This window comes from Anas platyrhynchos, chromosome 5 (assembly GCF_047663525.1).
Source record: "Anas platyrhynchos isolate ZD024472 breed Pekin duck chromosome 5, IASCAAS_PekinDuck_T2T, whole genome shotgun sequence".
NCBI lineage: Eukaryota > Metazoa > Chordata > Aves > Anseriformes > Anatidae > Anas > Anas platyrhynchos.
The window spans coordinates 957107-977288 of NC_092591.1; the positions used below are offsets into that span (position 1 = coordinate 957107).

Genomic DNA, 20182 nt, shown 5'->3' on the forward strand with positions numbered 1-20182 from the left:
ACTCCCCGGAGCCCGGCGCTGCGCTGCTGCAGCAGGGGGGGTCAGATGCAGGCCCTGCCGGGGTGGTTTCCATCTGCCCCAGCAAGAGGAGGGCACAGAGGGATGCACGGCGGGGGCAGAGTCCTGCCTGGGGACACCTCTGTCAGAGGGGGGTGAGGGGACCTGTCTGCCTGGAGCCCGTCCATCCCGCAGCCACCCCATGTCCGTCCCGCAGCCACCCCATGTCCATCCCGCAGCCACCCCGTGTGGATGCGGTGCCCTCCTGGAGGCAATGCCAGGACGCTGTGGGACCTCCCCAGCTTTCTCAGCTCCAGGTGGCCGGCAATGAAAGGAACCCTTCCTCTCTTGAGCTAAATCCCTTTCTCATTTGTAATCTCTTCCACAGAGATAAACCAAAACTACCAAATCAGTATGTAAGAAGCATCCTGTCTGCATGGAGGGATGCTGGACATGGCTGTGCTGCACTGTTCCTTAGATGAAGGAAATTACTGAGTGTTGATCACTCCCGAGAAAAACAATGGGTGTATTTCCTTCATATTTTTCAATATGGTTTGAGAAGCCTTTTGGCAGACGGTTGCAGGCACTGCATACATCAGAACAATTGGTGGATTATGATGCAGAGAGGACTGGTATCCCACACACTCCCATTTAAATCATTATCAGAAGAATGGTTTCTTATCATCCGTTCTTGTTATTATAGTCCTTGTGAACGGGAGGGCATAAATTGTCTGAATAACAATGAGGCTGGATTTGGAACAAAATTACTCCCCAAACATTTGGCTAGTGCTGGAGGCAGCAGTGAAAATGGAAGAAGAACCTAGGCATGCAGGAAAGACATTACTGCTTTATGGTTACAGACCTTTGGAGAAGAATAAAACATGATGGCCCTGACCAGCACTACCCAAGTTTCTCTCTTCACTTTCTCCACTTTTTACTGCACTTTGATTTCCTCCCATCGATAAGAGAGCAAAGCAAACTGTTCCTGCCCTGCCATCCCAACCCAGGCCTGATTTTACCATTGGTCAGGACAACCAGGGACAGTTTTTCAGCAGGGATGGTTTTTTTTCAGCAGGGATGAAGTTCATGTCCCCGCTTCATATTTGTGTGTCAGCACATCGTGTGACAAATGAAAACCTCACAGGAAAACATTTTTATGCCATGTGCGACATCTCGTTTTTCTTACTGGGCTCACATATCTTGGGCTGGGGCTGTGTTTGGACGTGCAGGCAGGCAGCCCAGGGGCGAGCAGCACGGGCTGCGCGGGCTGCTGCAGCACTGGACACCTGACCGAGATAACAGGAGACTTTGGAAGATGGCCCTTGTGTGAGGAGCAGTGAGAAGTACGTGACAGCTCCTTCACAACTCTGCTCCCAGAGCAAGAAGATCTCATATGGAATCGAATATTTATTCAGAACCATGCACTATAAAGCATTTATGAGCCTTTAAAAGAAGGTAAATTGTCTCAATACAAGATAAACCTCTGATGTTTAATAACCTGTATTATAATAAGTATCTGCTTTGAAAAATAAGAAACGAAAATTGAAGTCTTTCAAGCAGAGCAATCACTCACTGCTGCAAATTGGTTTACAAGGCATTTTAATATATCACCAAAATACTGCAGTTACTGACCAGCACACTTAGCACCCTGGGAAGGCAGCACGGTACCTGCCAGACCTCTGCAGAAACCAAAAGAAGATTTTCAAACTGTCCCAGGGACACCATCAGGGCACAACTTCAAGCCAAGAATGCATTTTAAAGCATCCAGTGATGGACACACTAAAAGGCAGAGAACACAATCAGCCGAGAGACTGGTCCATGCAAACTGAAGCAAAACAAGTTGTTTCTTTCTCCTGTCCCCAGCCTAAAAGTGCAGCTGGCTTTTCACAACATAGTTATTTGCTGTGTAAAACATGTATTTTGCAGATGCACAGAAAGCAAACAAGGAAGCGGCTCCTGCTTTGGAGAAATCGTTTAGGAAGAAGAAACAACATGCTGTAAAAGAACAGGATTTTTTGCCAGGTCTGTGGTGTCAGCATTTGCTGCCTCGCTGTTTTCAGCGGGAGGCAAGCCGAGTCCTGGCAGATGTCATGGTGCTGTGGGTGAACCCCAGGAGTGGCAGAAGCTCTTGCCTGTGCAGGAAGCTCTGGGTAGAAGTCTGCAGGTGACAATGAAGTCCAAAGAGGCAGCGTGCATGTCAGCACACACTTGCTCATGTGATGAAACCCCAAGAAACCGTTTCATATCAAATTAGAATGAGAAAAATTCACAGTAGGGGAAACAACCCTAATGAAGAAATTTAAGAAAACTGAGAGACTATTGCATGATAATGGGCAAACATGGAGCTGTCAGTGGATCCCAAAATACAACGCTTGCAAAAGCAGGAATATTAAAGCTATGGAGAGCTGGTAATGAAAGCATAGAAAGAGAATCACTTATATGATTGGAAACAGTTCCTTGGCAGTAATGATTTGTAATGAGTTGCTCTTATTATACATTGTCATATGCTTCTGGATAGTGGTTGAACTCTGTGTAAAAGAGCCAGCGTTTTCATCTGCTGCTCTCTCTGCTTAGCACATTGCTGTCCAATTACTTACATAATCCAATTAAAATGGATGGATTGTATAGTAATGTATAAGTAAGGATAATTACCTCATTTATCCATGTAAATAAAATATCTAATTATATAGCTTCTGTGGCAACACTGAAGGGAAATACTTCAAAACACAGTGAGAGGAGCAAGCAGAGGCGCAGCACGTGGCCGCAGCGTGCTCGTGCGGAGGAGCACGTCGGTCCCAGGGGTGGTGGCTGGCTCCTGGCCAGGGCACGGGGACAAGGGACAGCCTGGGCACCCTGTACTGCTCCTGCACCGCGTGGGAGCCCCTCACAAGCCGGCCCTTCTGCCCTCACCTCCCTGAATGTGGTCCTTCGGATCCCAGAGTGTGGCCATTCCACCCCCTTCTTCTTTTCCTTGTTTGTCATGTTTATTTTAAGTGCAGAAATAAAAAGATTTAATCTATTTAAGGAAAAAATGAAAGTTCATTGACATCCATAGATTGAAGTCTCCACATGTTATAGAACATTATATATATAACAAACAAAGCAAAAGCACAAATTAGGAGAAAATGTGCATGATGTCAATCATGTTTTACTGTAATAAAATGAATTAGCTTCTCCAAGTAAGTTTGTCATATTTGGAAGAAGCTTCTTTCTTTCACACTGTCATATCATTACTCATTGTTTCAGCCTGATTTTTCTGGCTACATATGTAAGTTTTCTGAGTGCTTATACGCAGGTTTGCCAACTCATTTTCTCATGGGCATGCAGCAGTTCTCTGACAGGTAACATTTTGTATACCCTGTGCTGTGAAAGAATATTAACTCATCCAAAATGCATATTCTCAGATGAAGTTATCCACGGTTTGATAGAAAAAAACTGAATGTTTTCAGTTGTACTAGCTGAAAGAAGAAGTAAAGTACATACCACCAGGCAATAAGCATCTTTTCTCTGCTTCTTCTTTTGAGCAAGCTTAAACGTGAGTGTTTCGAACCCTTGTAAACTGACCAAGCAGACCCGTGGCTGGGCCGATAGGGCACGCAGCAGCACGAGGCCAGTGCCTGGAGGCAGCCGCGGGGGCCCCGGCTCTGACCCCCCCCACCAAGTGCAGCTCCTCACCGGTGGCCTCAGGATAAGTGACAAAAATAACCCCGCTTGCATTACTTCTGGCGAAGGTGTGTGCAGCCCTGCTGGCAGCTGACAGAGGGGATGACTGAGCTAACAGATTATCTTTACAGGCTCCCATCCATTTCAAGGTCCCTTCAAACACCTCCTACTTAATGGCGATGACAGGCAGGCTGAACTGCAGGCCTTTGCCAGCTCCTCCTGTTAACTTTCTGAGTTGCGCTCGCATTTTCATCACCTTATTAGAGCTTCCTGAGGCTCCTCCAGTGGCATTTGCTGGGATGGTTATTGTCATTTGACTGCCAGCACGGAGCAGTAGCACAAAAGGTCCCTGGCATCAAAGTTCCTTTTGCTGTTTGGTTTTTAAGCCGCCTTTCACAACGGGACACTGATCAATTACATTCCAATCACCCCAGGGGGTTATTTTTTAGGCTGAACGTGCAGGACTCGGGGATCCATGGCAGCCTGCTGGCAGTGCTGTGCACAGCACTCGCTGTGCTCCTCGCTGGGGTTTTGGGCAAAAACCATCCCCAGGGCCAGCACGTGGCCTTGCTGCCCACGGCAAGCTGCACAGCACGCTGCGAGGGGTACCGCTGCCGGCCGCAGGGCCAGCGTGCGGGCTGTTTATCTGTGGTGATGCTCTTCAGTCTGGAAGCTAGTACGTGCCTCTCAGCAAACACCAGAAAGCAAATATTTACATTCAGAAAGTGAAAAAAGAACATTTACAGCTTCCTTGTGAGTAAATAATCCTTTCCTTATCGGCTTGCTGTTTTCCTGTACCAGATACAACCTTATAAAAAATAATGAAAAAAAGCATGAAAGCAAAACATAACCAATGTATTGAAAATGTTTCCATTTTTAAGAGTTTTTTATCATAGAATATCATAGAATATCTTGAGTTGGAAGGGACCCTTAAGGATCATCAAGTCCAAGTTTTTGTGGCAACTTTAGCTATACAAATAACAGAATCAGTGTTGCAGTGCAGCAAAACATCCATTTAGTGCAAACGTTACTGTAAATGTGAGCTCAGCCCTTTACGGAGCATTTCCAAGACAAACTGCACTGCTTATGTGAGAAAACCCAAACCGCCTAAACCGTATGCTTGTGGTTTCTAACTTTCACATTTTCATTTGGATATTCCAGTTGTGAGTCCTGAAGGGAAATAAATACAAAAAATGAGTGCAATAAAAGAATGAATAAAGCCCAGCAAAGGTAATTAACCCACAGCAGGAGCTGCCCTGTGGGCAGCACTCCCAGCACGGCAGCCGGCAGCGAGGCAGAGGACGGGGCTCCAAGCAGGGCTGGCTGTGCCAGCTCCCAGCTCCGCGCCGCACCCCGCCAGGATGAGGCCATCTCCTGCCCTGCCCTGGGAGCAGTGGAGACACAAAGGAAAAGATAAAAGCTTAGATTGGGACAGGAAAAAAGGTAAAAAAACATCCCCAAAAGTGGATGGAAGAGGTGACAATAGCTGCACGAGGCAGGGCAGCTCTGCTGGAGGGGCAAGTGATAGTGCAAAGTGGTTTAGCTGGGGTGGGGGAAGCCCCCCGGGCCCTCTGCAGGCCAGTGGGCAGCCGGAGGTGCAGGCAGAAGACAAGAGAGCAGTGCAGCACTGGGGGGGTGAGCGCACACCTCGCCTGCTCAGCGTGTGCTTGGGTGAACCGAGAAATTCAGGCAAAGCAGACCAGCAGCAGCCCCTCCCAGAGAAGTTCCAGCACAACCAAGGAGCGTGTTCTGGAGATCAGCACCGCTGACCCCGGCTCCCAAGGGGGCTGCTCTGCATCAGCCCCTGCAAGCTGAAGCTGCCGGCAGAGCCTCGCCTGGTGTGGGTGGCTCAGCCTGGCTCTGCCCATGGGCAAAGGGGCGAGGGCAGTGTCCTGGGGCAGGCTTCATGTCCCCCGGGCAGGGGGCTGCTCCCTGCTCAGCACCACCGAAACCACACACAGGGACACAGGAAGCTGCAGGCTCCTGCCCTCTGCCTTGCACATGTCATGGGCTAAAGGCGTGCAAAAGGGCGATGCAGCATAGCTCAGGCAATTCCTTGTGGCAAGTCAATCGCTGCCTCACACGATGTTGCTGTTTAAAAACATTAGGCAAAAGCTGTGCCTCTATTAAACAGTGGCAGAAATGCATTGCCACCCACGGATGGTGGCTGGGCTGGCGGGACGCCGCCTGGCTGTGTGTCAGGGCTGTGGCTGCTTCCAGCCCATGCTGTGCTGGAGGCTGTGCTGGGAATGCCGGGCACGTAGGAGCTAACGGGCTCACTAACGCAGGACGAGGAGCAGCTGCCAGCCCTCGTCAGAGGGTTCTGGGGTTACTGGGCATCCCAAGCTAAATACGTCTCAGTCAGGTCCTGCTGTGATGGGAAAAGTAGTGACTGGGGGAGATGTCTGGCAGTGAGGGGAGGAGGAACAAGCTGCTGAGTGAGGCTGTGCAGCCCCTGGCAGGAGGGGTGGGATGGGCGTGTGGGGTGCTGTGGGAGGAGATGGATGGGGTTTGGGCAGGGGTGGCCCTGGGGTGCTCCCCATCGCCGTGTGCTGGAGGTGGCAGTGCTGGGTGCGGGAGGATTAGCCCTCGGCAGTGCCTGGGCTGCTCATGCTAAATGTATCAGAAAATTGATTTAGTTAACGGGTCTGGAAAATAAGCGGTAGGTAAAGGAGGTGTGATTTCATATAAGTGGTTCTTAGCGGGGTCCCGCAGGGATATTTTCTTACTCTGCTGCAGGTGTGCTTTGTTACGTGTCCTGGTGGCGGGTGTGGAGTTGGTGAATACAAATCGCAGGCTGTGAAATAATGGATGAGGGCAGGTTACGTATGGTGGGTGAACTGAGCTCTATGGTGAAATAATCGCATTTCCTCCAGCCCAGTGGCTTTGTGGGAATAAAATGGATCTCCCAAGGGTGTCGATGGGCGAGCTGTTCCTTGGAAAGCAGCAACTCTCAGGGACCCTGCAGACCGGGACCCACAGACTTTGCACAGCCCCGTGATATTGCGTTCAGCTTTCTCTGTAGTACAATGGTGATGTTTAGCCTGTCTCCTTGTTGTCTGGATGCTACAGGTTAAGAAGCTTTGCCTGTGTGTCTGTGGAAAAATCCTGGTTAGCACACCTCACTGATAGGGCAGATGCTCGCTCTGCAAGTATGAGCTTCTTGCTTATGTGTGCTTAACTCTTGCCCATTAGCATGTCAAAGGCTTTACGTGTCAGGGTAGCAGAGCAGTTTCCCTGCCCTGACTAGGGGTTCGCCATGTCCCAAACCTGTGCTGTATGCAAGGTGACCGTGCTGTGTAAGGGGTGAGGAGCAGCCTGGGCCTCGCCTGGGAGCTGTGGGTGCATCTGGGGGCAGCGATTGTGGCACAGGTGGGGCAGCTTGTCCCTGGGAGGGCGGCTGGTGGTGGCAAAACCCTTAGTGTCTGGAGTGCGCTCACTTCTCAGCCCAGAGCTGGGGTTGCTGAAGGTGAGAAGGTGCACGGGGAGGAACACGGCTGGCAGCAGCTCTCCCTGTGCTGTGTGTTGGGCTGAGAGGGGGCTCTGGAGCAGGGTGACAGAGCTGGTGCTGTGTCCCTTGCGTCCACTGTAAGCATTATGCAAGTGTCAAAAGTCAAATGTTCCTGTGATCAAAAGGCATCATTTATCTAACAATGTTTAAGGCTGGTTTTAGTGCAACTGCATCAGGTAACAGGTGGGTAAAGCTTATGCTTTGTGTTCAGTTGACCAGTTTGCTTCACACTGAAAGGAAATAATCTCTCCTGTGGAGAGGTGTCTGGTGCAGATCTGTACATCAACTAGCAGTATGGAAGGCAACACTCAACCGAGTATTTGTTGATATAAATATTTAATTCATATTATTCTGTTGATTTCAAAATAGCTCTGTGTAGGCAGGCATCAGTATGGGATATAAAGGAGAAGCAAGCACAGCTTGAAAGAAGCTTTGGAGGAGCTTCAGAAAAGCTGGGCCAGTTCAGCATTAATTGCAGCTGTAGAATCTAAATAAACTATTTTCTTAATAAAAAGCCTGTTTGGACCTAGAGTCATGTAATTACTCAATTCATAGCAAATGAGATGCTCTGTCTGGCTTTAGCTCTCTCAGCAACTTGTCACATACGTCACCATCTGAAGGCTTATTCTCATCTCCCAGCTCTGCCTCCTTGTGAGTAAAAATCCTCCATACAGATGGGCGATCCTTGGGCTGCACCGTGCACTGGATCCCTGGTGTGACCCCAAATTATATAACCTTGGAATCTGAGTGATGAAAATGTATCTGAAGAGGAGACAGATGAGCTAACATATGCAACTGAGTCACTGTGCTTCTGGAACATATCAGAGTGGATTTAGATGCTTTTAGCTGCTATATAAAATGGTCCCACTGTACCAAAGCATGCATTATTTGGGACACAATGCATCAACACAGCTCTTAAGGAATTTTATTTTTTTATTTCTGCTGTACTTCTCGTGCCTGTAAGGTTGCTACTTCTCCCTTGTAAATACGCTCCTTGCTACATTCCACGGGGTGTTCTGTGGGTGCTCTGGGTGCAGTTTGTGCCCTCAGTTTTCTCTGTACCTGCTTACGCAGCTGAAGTCCTGAGAGGATGCAGCTGCTGCAGCCGTTCTGCACCTTAGTGCTCCGGACGGGCTCAGCACTCTCAGGTGGGGTGCTTACAAGTGAGAAAAATGTCAAACACCTGAGTTCTTACAAAGAGGAAGAGGTGCAGGCTGGAAAGACCATGGGTTCAAAGTCCCTGAAGGAATGCGAAATGAGCTGATTTTTTTTTCTCTAAGATAAGTCCTTGACTTCCACATTTGCAAAGAAACTGTCCTTTTTCAGTTTTCTCTGCAACCCAGTAGTTCAGATAGGGTGAAGAAAACTAGGTCAAAGCCACAAAGTCAAACTGCAGAAGAAGGATTTCTGGTGAACAAGTCGTCTGTTTTACTCTTCTTTAGTTTAATACCTAGCTGCTATTTGTAGGTCATGCCTGCAAACAAAAGGAAGAGTGTGTGAGAGGAAGAGAGCATCATTTCTTTATGAAAAATGTTCCTACAGCCTGCAGCAGTCAGAAAACCATGAGATTTCCTAGCGCTAAGCACTGACTGCATTGTGGCAGGACTGCAAAGACAGACATCCTGCAAGTCAGCTACCCCGAGAGCGGTCGTGTCCATGTGTGCAGTAAATGACGGCATTTTATGGATGATGGAGACAAGGTGGGCAGCAAAGCTGTGCTCCAAACAGGTTTTGCAGTGAAAGAAATGAGCTCGGCCACATACCTAGTTTCCATGTTCTTCTGGTTTAGGGGCAGCCTGAGCTAGTTTCCATGTGGTGGAGACGGGGTCAGAGCGCGTGTGTGTGTGTGTTCAGTGCAAAAACCGGGGAGTTCTGGCATGATGATAACAATAGTTATATATAAGCATCAGCAGAAACAGTTAATTTTCAAAGCAGTAATTAGTGAGGTTTCCTTCCTAGATCTAATGTGGTATCAGTCCCAGAACAGCCAGGTGCATTACATGAGCAGCAGTTTGCAGCCCTGCCTAGGGCACTGGTTTGGAAGTAACCAGCAAAGAGAAGATGGTGTTTGCTGGTTCCTTTGCAGGGTAGGGACAAAGAGCAGGGTAAGGCTGAGGTTTGATTTGCTTAATGTCACAAAGCTGTTTGTGCTGGGGTTGCTTTTTTAGATGCAGAATTTCCTTGGGATCTTTGGCCTCAGAACCAGGAGTTGGAGAGGAGTGCTTACTGTTGTCAGTATCAATGAGAAAATGAGTAAATTCGGCAGTGAGATTTCTTGTGGGATTGTAAATGCACTGAACTGATCTACAAATAGTAGCATATCCATAATTTTGGCAGAGATCAACGGCATTGATCTCTTTCAAAACAACAAATTAGGCGGTAGAGGGGGACCCATGAATCAGGACTCCGTCACTGCTGCTTCTGTGATATTTTGTCACTGTTTCTTTTCAACCTGTTTCTGCATGCAGAATTAATGCAGAGTTGAGCATCTCCTGAGTGCTGAGTCTTGGTCTCGGTGCGATGGGGATGCAGCTGGCTCTATCTCCCATCCTGCCACCTTTTTTGCCTTTACTGCTTGGCTGCACGCAGCGTCCTGGCATGGTGCTGCTGCTGGGAGCCCACTTGTGCAGCGAATGCCAGAGCCCAGTCGGTGCAGCCGTGTGCCCACAAAGGACGGCAGGACTGGTGCCCTGCTGCCCAGCTGAGCTATCTGCCCTGCCCCATGGGGCTGGTAACAGCTTTACTCCTTGTTATGCTTCCACCACAGCTGGACAGAGCATGAATGGCTTGAGTTGCAGCATAACCCTGGTGACACCAGGAGTAATGAAAGTGCGGGCCAAATCGTGTGTGTGTGTGAGGAAGTCAGGAAAGATTAAACGAAAGTGACATTCCTACTTACATTTATTAGGCTGGGAGCTTTATGGGTAAGATCACTGGAAGCTGTTCTCAGACACTACTCATAGTTTCCTGATGCCGGTACAGCACCTGGTTGCTGGATCTGGAAAGCACTGCCCTGGGGAGGTCCCGCTGAGGAGCGCAGCAGCAGGTCCGGTGCTGCATGGTGTGGTGGCAGTGCCAGGATCCCATCCCAGATCTCGTGGGTATTTGCAGCAATTCAGGAAAAATACAAGAGGCAACTGCTGATAAGCAGCAGATAACTGCTCTCAGTGGTGGCCAGCGTGGGTGTAAGACAGGGACTGCCAGCTGCTGCGGTGCCCAGGTCTGACCCCATACTGCCACGGCCCATGGTGACTTCATCTGCCTGAGCCTTGCTGGGGAGTGTGACAAAGCACCGCCATGCTCCAGGCTGGGCCAAGCACCCTCCCTGCTGCTGGGGAGGGCTGCCACCCCCCTGCAGCTGGGACACGGGGTAGGACCTGCGTCCACAGCATTACTCTTGGGGCAGATGTGGGACGCACCAGGCCAAGCAGCCCAGTCACATAAACACACAAAAAGGTGCTTTGCTGACCCAGGTACTGGCATGTATAAAGGTGCAGGGGTCACTCTGCACGCTGGCCTTCTCTTCATCTGGTCGCATATGTGGAGAGGATGTGGGGCTGTTGCCTCTGGGTAGCGATGGAGTTGTTCTAGGTATGATGTTAGAACAGCCCTTCTAGCAAGCTGCTCCTGTGCCGTGTTCCCTGCTCGCCGTTCCCTTACCTGATTTTCAGCTGTGCTTAAAACTCAGACCTCTCCTCTGCCCTCTCAAAACCAACTAATCAATGCCACAATAACAGGGCTGGTCCCTAGCTGATGTGCAACAATAGGAGCATTGTGTTCATATTGAAGACAAATGACTTCCCTGCTGCTGAACAATACCAGCTGATCGCTATCTTCTCGATCTGCGCTAGACCAATCCACAGACACGGAGTTTAATAGCCCGTCTACTCATCTGGGATATTCCTATGGAGCCATTTGTACAGCTGTCTCCGATGTTTTGATAGTAGACCATCTTAATCTTTGCCTTTTTGTAGTATGTGCAAGGGGGGAAGAAAGAAAAAAAAAAAAAAAGCTATAATTAAGTATCTCTCAAAGAGAAGCTGGGAAAATTGAATTGTGCCCCCTCCACTCAAAACAAAACAACAAAAGAAGATTACAAAACTGAAGCTGGAGCATGGGACTGTGTGAGGAGAGGCTGAGAAGTAGGTTTGTGTGGAGGGCTGGAGGATCCTTCTGTCTCCTTCAGCTCCCTGTGGGGAAGAGCCAGGTGCCTCCTGAGGTACGCTGGAAGGACGAGAGGCAGTGGCAGGAACAGCAGCAAGGAACGTGCCAGGTAGATGTAGGGAAAGGCCTTCATCCTGAGGTGGTCAAACACAGGAGGAGAGGCTCAGAGGGGCTGGGGGCTGCATTCCTGGGGGTGTTCAGGGCTCAACCAGGCAAGACCCGTGTCAGCCTTGTGAAGCTTTGATGTTACTCGTGTGTAAGTTAGATGCTCAGCTGGAGACGTCTTGAATCTCTTGAAAACTGAATTTATCCACAAGTTTAGGGTGAATGAGTGTGATGTTGTGACTTAAAGTGCCTCTGTGATCTAGGGCCATGCAGACAGAGAAGCCTCATAAAAGCTATCTGCACAGAAACTGGAAGTCCATCAGTAGAGCCATGCCCATGCCTGATACCTGCAGGTGCTTCCATGTGAAGGTCAAACAACAAGGGGAGATTTTGTACATTCCATATAGAAAGGCTTAAGGAGTTCAGCTTTTTTTTTTTTTTTTTTTTTTTTTTTAAATCAAAACACCTTAAAGACACCTTAAATTCTCTTGTCTATAGATATCTACGCGGTGATGTGGAATAAATGGATCTTCAGAGAACAAGATAAAGGTATGAGTGTGCAATGACTTCATCTGAAAATGAACAAATTCAGGAAATAAATGCATCACTTCCAGCAGTGAGGATACTCAGTTCTTGGAACATCCTCCTCCAAGTCACAGGGCCTGCTTGGGTGGGCTCAACTGTGCTTTTTGTGAAGGAGCTCATCCCATTCAGGGAGGAAATGCCACCAGGAGGCCCAGTGCCAGGGCTGTGTAATCACAAAGATACCTTCTGACTGTAGAAGTCTCCAGGTGAGTGGTGAGGAATCCTTTTGTATTTGTTCCTTCATAACTGTGTTATTTACCAGTGACTAAATCTAGTGTTTTTCTACGATCATAGATGTTCTACTGTGACTCATTCATTTCTATGAAAAAAATATTCTGTTTTTTGCCTCCCTACTTTGAAGCAGTTATATCAGTTGCCTTTTTTTCTTGAACAATTTGTTATTATTACAGCTCTCTTTTATAGTTTTAAAATATCTGTAGTTAATGGTGCAGGCTATTAAAAAGCCATTTTATCCCAACTAACTGAACATCTGATTTTTTTTAATTTTTTTTTTAAGTAGTGATGCAACTATAACTCTTCAACTCTAAGTTAAGGAAAGAGTTTTATGTACCATGTTAGAAACTAGAGCTGAAGAACACGTTAAACCCAAAATAAAAAATGAGTGCACTATTTTCCTCTGCTGTAAAATGCACTTCTGTGAGAAAGCAGTGGCAATTTAGAAATCTTTCCTGCAGGTCTTACTGTATTGAAAGCTCGTTGTTGTTGTTTGTTTTTTAATGTTTTTTTTTTTGTTTGTTTGTTTGTTTTTCCAGAAAACACTTCCAATTGCAAAATTGTCAGCAGAATTTCTCCTCACCTGTACTGAGTCGATGAAAGTTCCCTAAGAGTAAAGCTGGTGCAGAGAGAGGCTGAAGAATTTCCTGCCTTCAGTACAGAGTCAATTACTCGTTTGCATTTGCATAACAAATGTGGGAGATGGCTTTAATCAGCTCTGGGCATGAAAGAGCTGTGAACGGTCTGTCCCTGAGGTTCTGCAAGATTTCAGTGCCAGGGAAGTCAGGCCTCTGGACTGAAGTAACTCTCCTCCAACACGTCCAGGATGCATAAAACAAGCATGAGATAGATGCCAAAGACATTTAGGTGGGCAGTCAGAATTCTTCAATCCCAGCTCAACGATCAGCCATTAAATATTAGTTAGGTAACTTTATCTGTGGCACGTAATAGCAGAGACAACAGCTTGAAAATAACATTCTTGGAGCCTTATTTCCTTTAAGTTGACCAACAATGCGTAAACAAAGGTCCTTGGGCTTGTGGTGGGAGGACAGAGCTCTGAGAGGTGACCTTGAGTTCTGCCAGAAGATGGAGAAGGCTATTCCTTCCTTTTCCTAACAGAAGGCATGTTGTGATCTGGCAGTGCATCGAAAGCAAGGAAAACAAAGCATTTTCCCCATTGTCCTTTATTACCCTCTAATCATTTCCTGTTTGGAGGGCAAAACCCTGAAAGAATTCAAATTAGATTATGCAACATCGTGAAGCATAAAACCTGATTGTGTTAAGTCTAGGCAGAACTTCCAAATGGAAGTTGGAACATGCCTCAGTCTGTACATCTCAGATGTCCTGCACAGCAGTAGTGGCTACACAGAAGTGCTTGGATAGGGTCTGAGTGTGCAAGTTTTACCCCAGGAATTGTGGATAACTAATTAGTGGGCACATCAGAGTGTTTCTTTGCTCTAGTATTTCAATTTTCTGGCTGTGTCAATCAGATTGTGCTTCCACTGAATTACAGTGGTTATTAGAAATTTCTGCTGTGATCTTTAAATATCAGCTGTGTCATAAATATTTTATGACATTTTCAGTGACAAATGATGAGTTTAATCAGACTCCAGAGAAATCTGTTGGAGCTAGGAGAGCACTCTAGGGCAGAGAGAACAGCAGTGTGAGGTTCCTGGGAGCTTTCATACTCTCCTGAGCTAATGAGAAATGCTCTTTGTGCCTACACCCTGACACAGAGATGTGTGCTCCTGCTGCGTGAGTATCCCTCTCCCTCAGTCACAGCCTGTGCCCATCTCTGCTGCAGCAACCATCGCAGACCACCCGTGCTGCTTTGGAGCAATCATCCCCTTTGCTTTGTCTAGCCCAGGCTCAGGCAGGCTATGTGAGGTGGCACAGCTGTGTGGTGACAGCTCCCAGCGCACCAAGGCACCAGGGCTGGGACCTGCCTGGCCTTGTGAGCCCGCGGTGCCGCTGTGCAGGGGCAGCAGGACCCACCTGTGTTCTGGTGGCACACGGTGTCCCTGGCGGCACCCACGGGGCCCAGCAGCCTCTAATGCCCTGCTCCCTGCTGAGCTGGAGCAGGTCTGTTGGCGGCCCTGTGACTTGAGCCTTTTTTTATTTCTTCACCTGGAGAACTTTGAGAGTTGCAAAACACTTCAGACACTATTTCTGGTAGTGAAGGGTACTAAAAATGCGATTGCCAACAAGTCATATTGTGGAGACTGTTCCCTTGTATTTCTCAGGTGATCCACCCTGCAGACCTGATGTTAAATACACCACTGTAATGCTGAACACCAGTGTGGCTGGTGTCTGGCTGGTAACTCGCTGTAATGAGTGATGAAAAGGCTCCAAAAGGTGTGTTCACAATTTTGTAGTCAATAATTCTTCCTACTATCTAGTCTGCACAACTTTCATTCTAAACCTTATCTTACCAGCTAAAGGGAGAGCAGCAAGCATCACCCAGCCAGGCTGCAGACAGCAGCCGTGGTCTCCAGCAGCATCCCTGTGGGGAGCTGCGGGCGGATGGGGGGCTTGGAGGGGCTTGGGGCTCAGGAGGCTGTGCTCAGCATCAGGAAATCCAGAGTTACGGGTAGCATCTTGGGGTCAGTTCTTAATGTCTTGGCACAGGACTAGGGGAAGGCTGACAGTGGGATGGGGACCAACAGCACCCAGCACAGAACGGGGGTCACCCCTCACTGCACTGCTCCGTGAGCTACAGCACCTTCCTGACAGCACTGAGCTGAGACCTTCCTTCAGAGTAAAAGGTCTGGAAGCTCCACGTAAAAACGGAGAGGGGAGAGAGAACCTGGCTGAATTGAGATCTTTCTGCATAACGAACTGCTTTGTACAGAACTATAAATGTTAAAACATAAAAATGACTGCCTGCACTTTGGAGCAAATGTCTAAAGATAATTAATGTACAGAGCCAATTTTACTTGTGGTTATTCCTTCAAGGTGTACGGCTGTTACTCTCAGGAGGAGAAGTTCTGCATTATAAAATCCCGGAGTGGTGGCAGTAGCTTGAAGATGTGCTGGTGGCAGTGGAGAGGTGCAGACACTTACTGTGGAAATCCCATGGATAACCAGAGGCTGCATGGCCGGGGCATTACTCCTTGTGACAGACACGGCTGGGCAGGGGGGCTGCACCTGGGCAGGGCTGACAGCACACCGCCAGCTTCAGCAGCGGCTGCAGCTCCTGCTCCCTGCCAGGCAGCGGGATTCCAGCACAAACACTGATAGGGGAAGTAATCTGGCCTGCCTCAGGCTGGAGAGAAGCCCAGGAGATAAGCTGTGTGCTGAAATGATTTCACATGCGGGAAGTGCCCAGATCTGAAAAGAAGGCTTGAAATCGGTCAATTCTTTCTTCCCAGTGTAAGAGTCCACTATCTCTTGATAGCGTTCCCAGGTGTTGGCTTTTTCTTTCTTTCTTTCTTTATTTATTTTTCCTTATAGGCACTTTATTTTGAAGACTGCCTGGGGGGAAACAAGTTTGCCTTGGCAAGCCCAGCTTGCTTGCTTGGGTAAGTGGCAATGCAGCCTGTTAACTCACAGGGAGCTGTGTGGCTGGAAGCCTGCTGCCTCCTGGAGCCCCATGTCCCAGTGCCAAGGGAGCGTAAGGGACCGTGCCCTGGGGTGTCCGGCTGAGCCCCCTGCCCCTGTGCTGGCGGGGGGCTGGGGGTCACAGAGGTGGCTGTGTGCTGGCTGCAGGGAACTGCTCGCAGCCAGGGCTGGGGCACAGGGCAGCAGACCCTGCGCTGAGGCACCCAGTGCCCTACGGGAGGGCTGGGAGGGGGCAGCACTTCCTAAAGCTGCTTATTGCAGGGGCAAAACCCACAGAACAGGAATGCGTTCCCCTGTGTAAACAGAGGAGATGTTTACTGTGACAGAGCTAATTAGGCTCCTGGGAGAATTTATGCAGAGCTAATAAGAAGCAGAACTAAACGTTGTCTTAATTTACCCTCAAGCTCACAAAAATGTTGTTCATTCATGTTGCACTAATTAAGCCAGCAGCCATTAACCCTTTCTTCAGAGGCAGAGACCCTTGGCACTGAAGAGGAGTTAAACCACATCCTTTCCAGTGGGTGCTTTGGTGTTTCTGTGTATCTTCAAACACGTACCTGGACCCAGTGGTGAGCATTGGAGGTGCTGCTGGCACCGAGCAGCAATCCTGCCCTCCCCAGCTCAGCGCAGACCCAGCCTGGTGCCTGCTGTGGAGCTGCTCAGCGCCCCGGGCTGCGGCTGGGATGGGCTTGGAGCTCCAGCCCCATCTTACAGCCTCCCTTTGTGCTGAGGAGCTGATAGCACTGGAGGCCCTTGTGCAAGCCAGGTGGTTGCATTCAGCTCCTCTGAAGTGATATTTGTCACACCGAGGTTGCTGCAAGAGGCAGCAGAGTGGATGAGAACTTGGGCAGGTTCAGAGCACTTGGAGTTGCTTTGCAGTAGCTCATCCTACAGCCAGCTGCCCTGACGGAGCTGTGTGAGGAGCACAGCAGCTCCTGCACTGTGCTGAGGTGTGCTGCAAGAGTTCTTCCATCAGGAGGGTGCAAGGGGCACAAAAAGGAATTTACTGTTCATGTGCTTTAAAAAGCAGAGATGAGGCTGGTGGCTGAAGCACCACATGGAGAGACTTCCATGTCTCACGGTACGGAACAAGAGCATTGTGCACCCATATCGTGTAAGCAGGATGAGAACGAAATACAAAACACGGTGTGTTTGTCATTATCTTGCCTGCATGTGACCTCTTGGAACTGTGAATAGCAGTGAACGGCTGCTCAGGGAGAGGGGCACCACTGGCTCCCTCACCACAAATCCCGTTCTCAGTTAACTGGGGCCTTATAACTTGCATGTAAGGTCCTGCACCAGCTTCATGCTTTGTCTTTAGATCTCCCTCCTGTTATGAGGAAAGGATATTCCTTGTTCCCTTGTCAGGCACTGCAGTGCTCTCAAGGTTCTTTTTTATTTTTTATTTATTTTGTTTGGTTGGTTGGTTGGTTGGTTGGTTTTGGTTGATTTGTTTGTTTTCTGTTTGTTCCTGGTGATGGTCCCACCAGAGAGCAGAGCCCCTGCCTCCTGGTGGGGCCAGGCTGCCGAACGGCCAGCAGCAGGAATGATAAGGACGTGTAAGCAGAGTTTTATTATAATGTCTTTTACTTTGTAATTTTAATTGTAACAACTACCAAAATGATCGATAGTTCAGTTCTTTAGTGTTAATGCTTTTTTTATAAACCATCGAAAGACTCCAAGCAAATGACAAAAAATAAAGCTTTTATGAACGTTTAAGCTATTTTTCATCATTAACTATTCAAAATGCTTTTTATTTCTTTGATCATCTTAATGTAAGAACTTGCAGTCATAAAATGCCAGCTAACCCTGTGACAGAATGCAAAGCTCACTTTGTGTTTGCGTGTATGTGTGCGAGAGCCCTTAGTGTCTGTGGGCATGATGCTGCCAGGCGTGCTTTGTGATGTATTTAAATCATATTTGTAACTATCGCTGCTGTTCTAAGTAAGAACAGAAATCAGATCCTTTGGTGTTTTTTTTTTTCTTTTTGTTATATACCAAAAAAAAATGTGTTCACTACTTGATGTAAGATGACTGAATTGGATGGTAGGAGACAGTATGGGCGATGTTCATTGTGTCGTTCTGCAGACTTTAGTGATCAGAATTCTGCAGATATCTGTGAATCAGTTCCAAAATTATCTATTAAATCTGAATGTGAGCCCTGGTGAGGCCACACCTGAAGTAAATCAGCTGGGGAACACAAATTTTAGCAATTTAGATGAAAGTGTTATTCATTTTAAGTGTTTCAATACAATTTTGATATCATATTGAGGTGCTATCCGTATTTGCAATCAGAATTTATCAGATCACTGGTGGCTAATAGTTTTTTATATGACGCTTTTCAGATATTATCTTCTCTCTCTCTTTTCTTTTCTTTTTTTTTTTTTTTTTTTTTTGAAATTGGATTATATTTGTAATAGCAGTAAGATGGCTGGATAAGATCATCTTAGTGGGGCTATTCCCTCTCGCTAGGTTTCCTACCACACCTGATGTGAAACTCTCCTCGCAGGAGTGCTGTGCTGGATGGGGGTGCTGGAGGGGAGGCACCTCTCTGGTGACATTTCCTATGTTCATGTAAGTCAGGGCCCTTCGCTGTTCAGATGCGGTGACTGCAATGAAGTCAAGGGAGTGGTCAGAGCGCTCATGTGATATTGTAACCAGCTGTGTTATCTTCATTGACAGAATCGTTGTTTGCTGTAGCAGGTGCCAATTTACTCAAGTGTTCCAGCACTTCTCAGTGCCTGCTAATTCTTCCTACAAGGAAACAGCTGGTGTGCAGAAGTCCTCTTTGGAGAATGTTGTGGTTTGATGTGGCAGGACAGAAGATGAAGAGAAATAATAATGAAAACACTGTTAGAAAGTACAAAGCAAGTGATGCACAATGCAATTTATCACCACCTGCCGACCCACTCCCAGCCCATCCCTGAGCAGCAGTCTCCCCCCCACCCCTGGCAGCCACCCCCTAGGGCTTGCTCAGCGTGATGCCATGTGGGATGGAGAGGAATATCCCTTGGGCCAGTTTGGGTCAGCTGTCCTGGCTCCGTCCCCTCCCAGTTCCTTGCACACCCCCAGCCCCCTTGCTGGCAGGGCAGAATAGGAAACTGAAAGGTCCTTAACCTAGCACGAGCAGTGCTCAGCAACAACTGAACCGTCAGCGCCTTATCAGTACTGTTCTCATCCTAAATCCAAAATACAGCACCATACGGAATCACAGAATGGCTGAGGTGGGAAGGGACCTCTGAAATCACCCAGTCCAACCCCCCTGCCCAGCAGGGTCACCCAGAGCAGGGTTTGGATATCTCCAGTGAAGGGGACTGCACAGCCCGTCTGGGCAGCCTGTCCCAGTGCCCATCACCTCCCAGTAAAGGAGAGATCCAACCTGTAATTAGATCACGTTGTAGAAACGGGAAAAAGCCAGGCAAACATTTAGGTGCACACCTTCTTCCTAAGATCTGAAAAGAGAGGGGAAAAAAAAAAAAAGGCAAGCCCAAAGCTTGTTAAAAAGCTAACTTAAGTTGACAACAGTGTTTTGAGTCTGAGATATGTATCTGATTAATGTATAAGCCTTGTAAATGACTGATGACTTGTGTTTTGCTTAAGTCTGTTTTCCAAATTTCCACCTGCAAATTTAAAATAAATAAATGGATTAATTTCAGGAATTTAGGTCAGGAAAAATATGCAAAAATGATAACTGGAAATGAGAGAGAGATTTACCTGATAATTGAATATGAAGCCGATAGGAAAAAAAAATATCCTTTGTTAGTGAGGGCTCGTACTTAGGCAACAACATGGGAGGTGGCAAATATTTGTTGGAGAGCGTATTGATTTTTTGTGCATCATTACAGTGTTGTAGGATCGCCTACCTGCTCAGTCCTAACTGTTTGCCTTGCTTTCATCCTTTTTCTGCACAGATTCTATTTTCAGTCCAAGCGTTATTGAAGTCAATGAGTTCCTGGAAGCATGGCTGGACAGATAGTCTGGATTTTCTGATCTTATGAAAGCTGGATGAAAATATCATTTGGTCAAGGATGTCTTATTATGTAGCAGCCTTAGGGGCGGTCAGTAATTTCAGTGGAAGCCATCAGCTCTCTGCAGACCCGGCACTACGTCCTGCAGTGCAGTGACAGGCTGGGTGTTGAGCATTTATCACAGTACTGCCCTGCACGATCTGTGTCACTTCATTTTTGTACCCACACATTAAAATAAACAAACATCTTTGTACATTGGGAGTGGAATTCAAAGCGTAATTTTGAACTGTGCACTCTGTGGCAAGGCCACGTGGAGCTCCTCTGCCCACGTGTGGGACATCCCAGGTCCCTGGGGTGTTCGTGCCTGCCCCCCCTCCACTGCCACTGCTCTGGC

At 47.9% G+C, this 20182-nt stretch overlaps 1 long non-coding RNA gene across 1 annotated transcript; it reads left to right on the forward strand.

Annotated features, from left to right (window-relative positions):
• Window positions 1-11930: 11930 nt before the first annotated feature.
• On the forward strand, window positions 11931-17193 carry LOC110353438 (uncharacterized). Its single transcript, XR_011809369.1, has 6 exons — window positions 11931-12231; window positions 12799-13126; window positions 14503-14614; window positions 15215-15631; window positions 15713-15780; window positions 16290-17193. It is a non-coding gene; the product is annotated as an uncharacterized lncRNA (long non-coding RNA).
• The last annotated feature ends 2989 nt before the right edge of the window (window positions 17194-20182 follow it).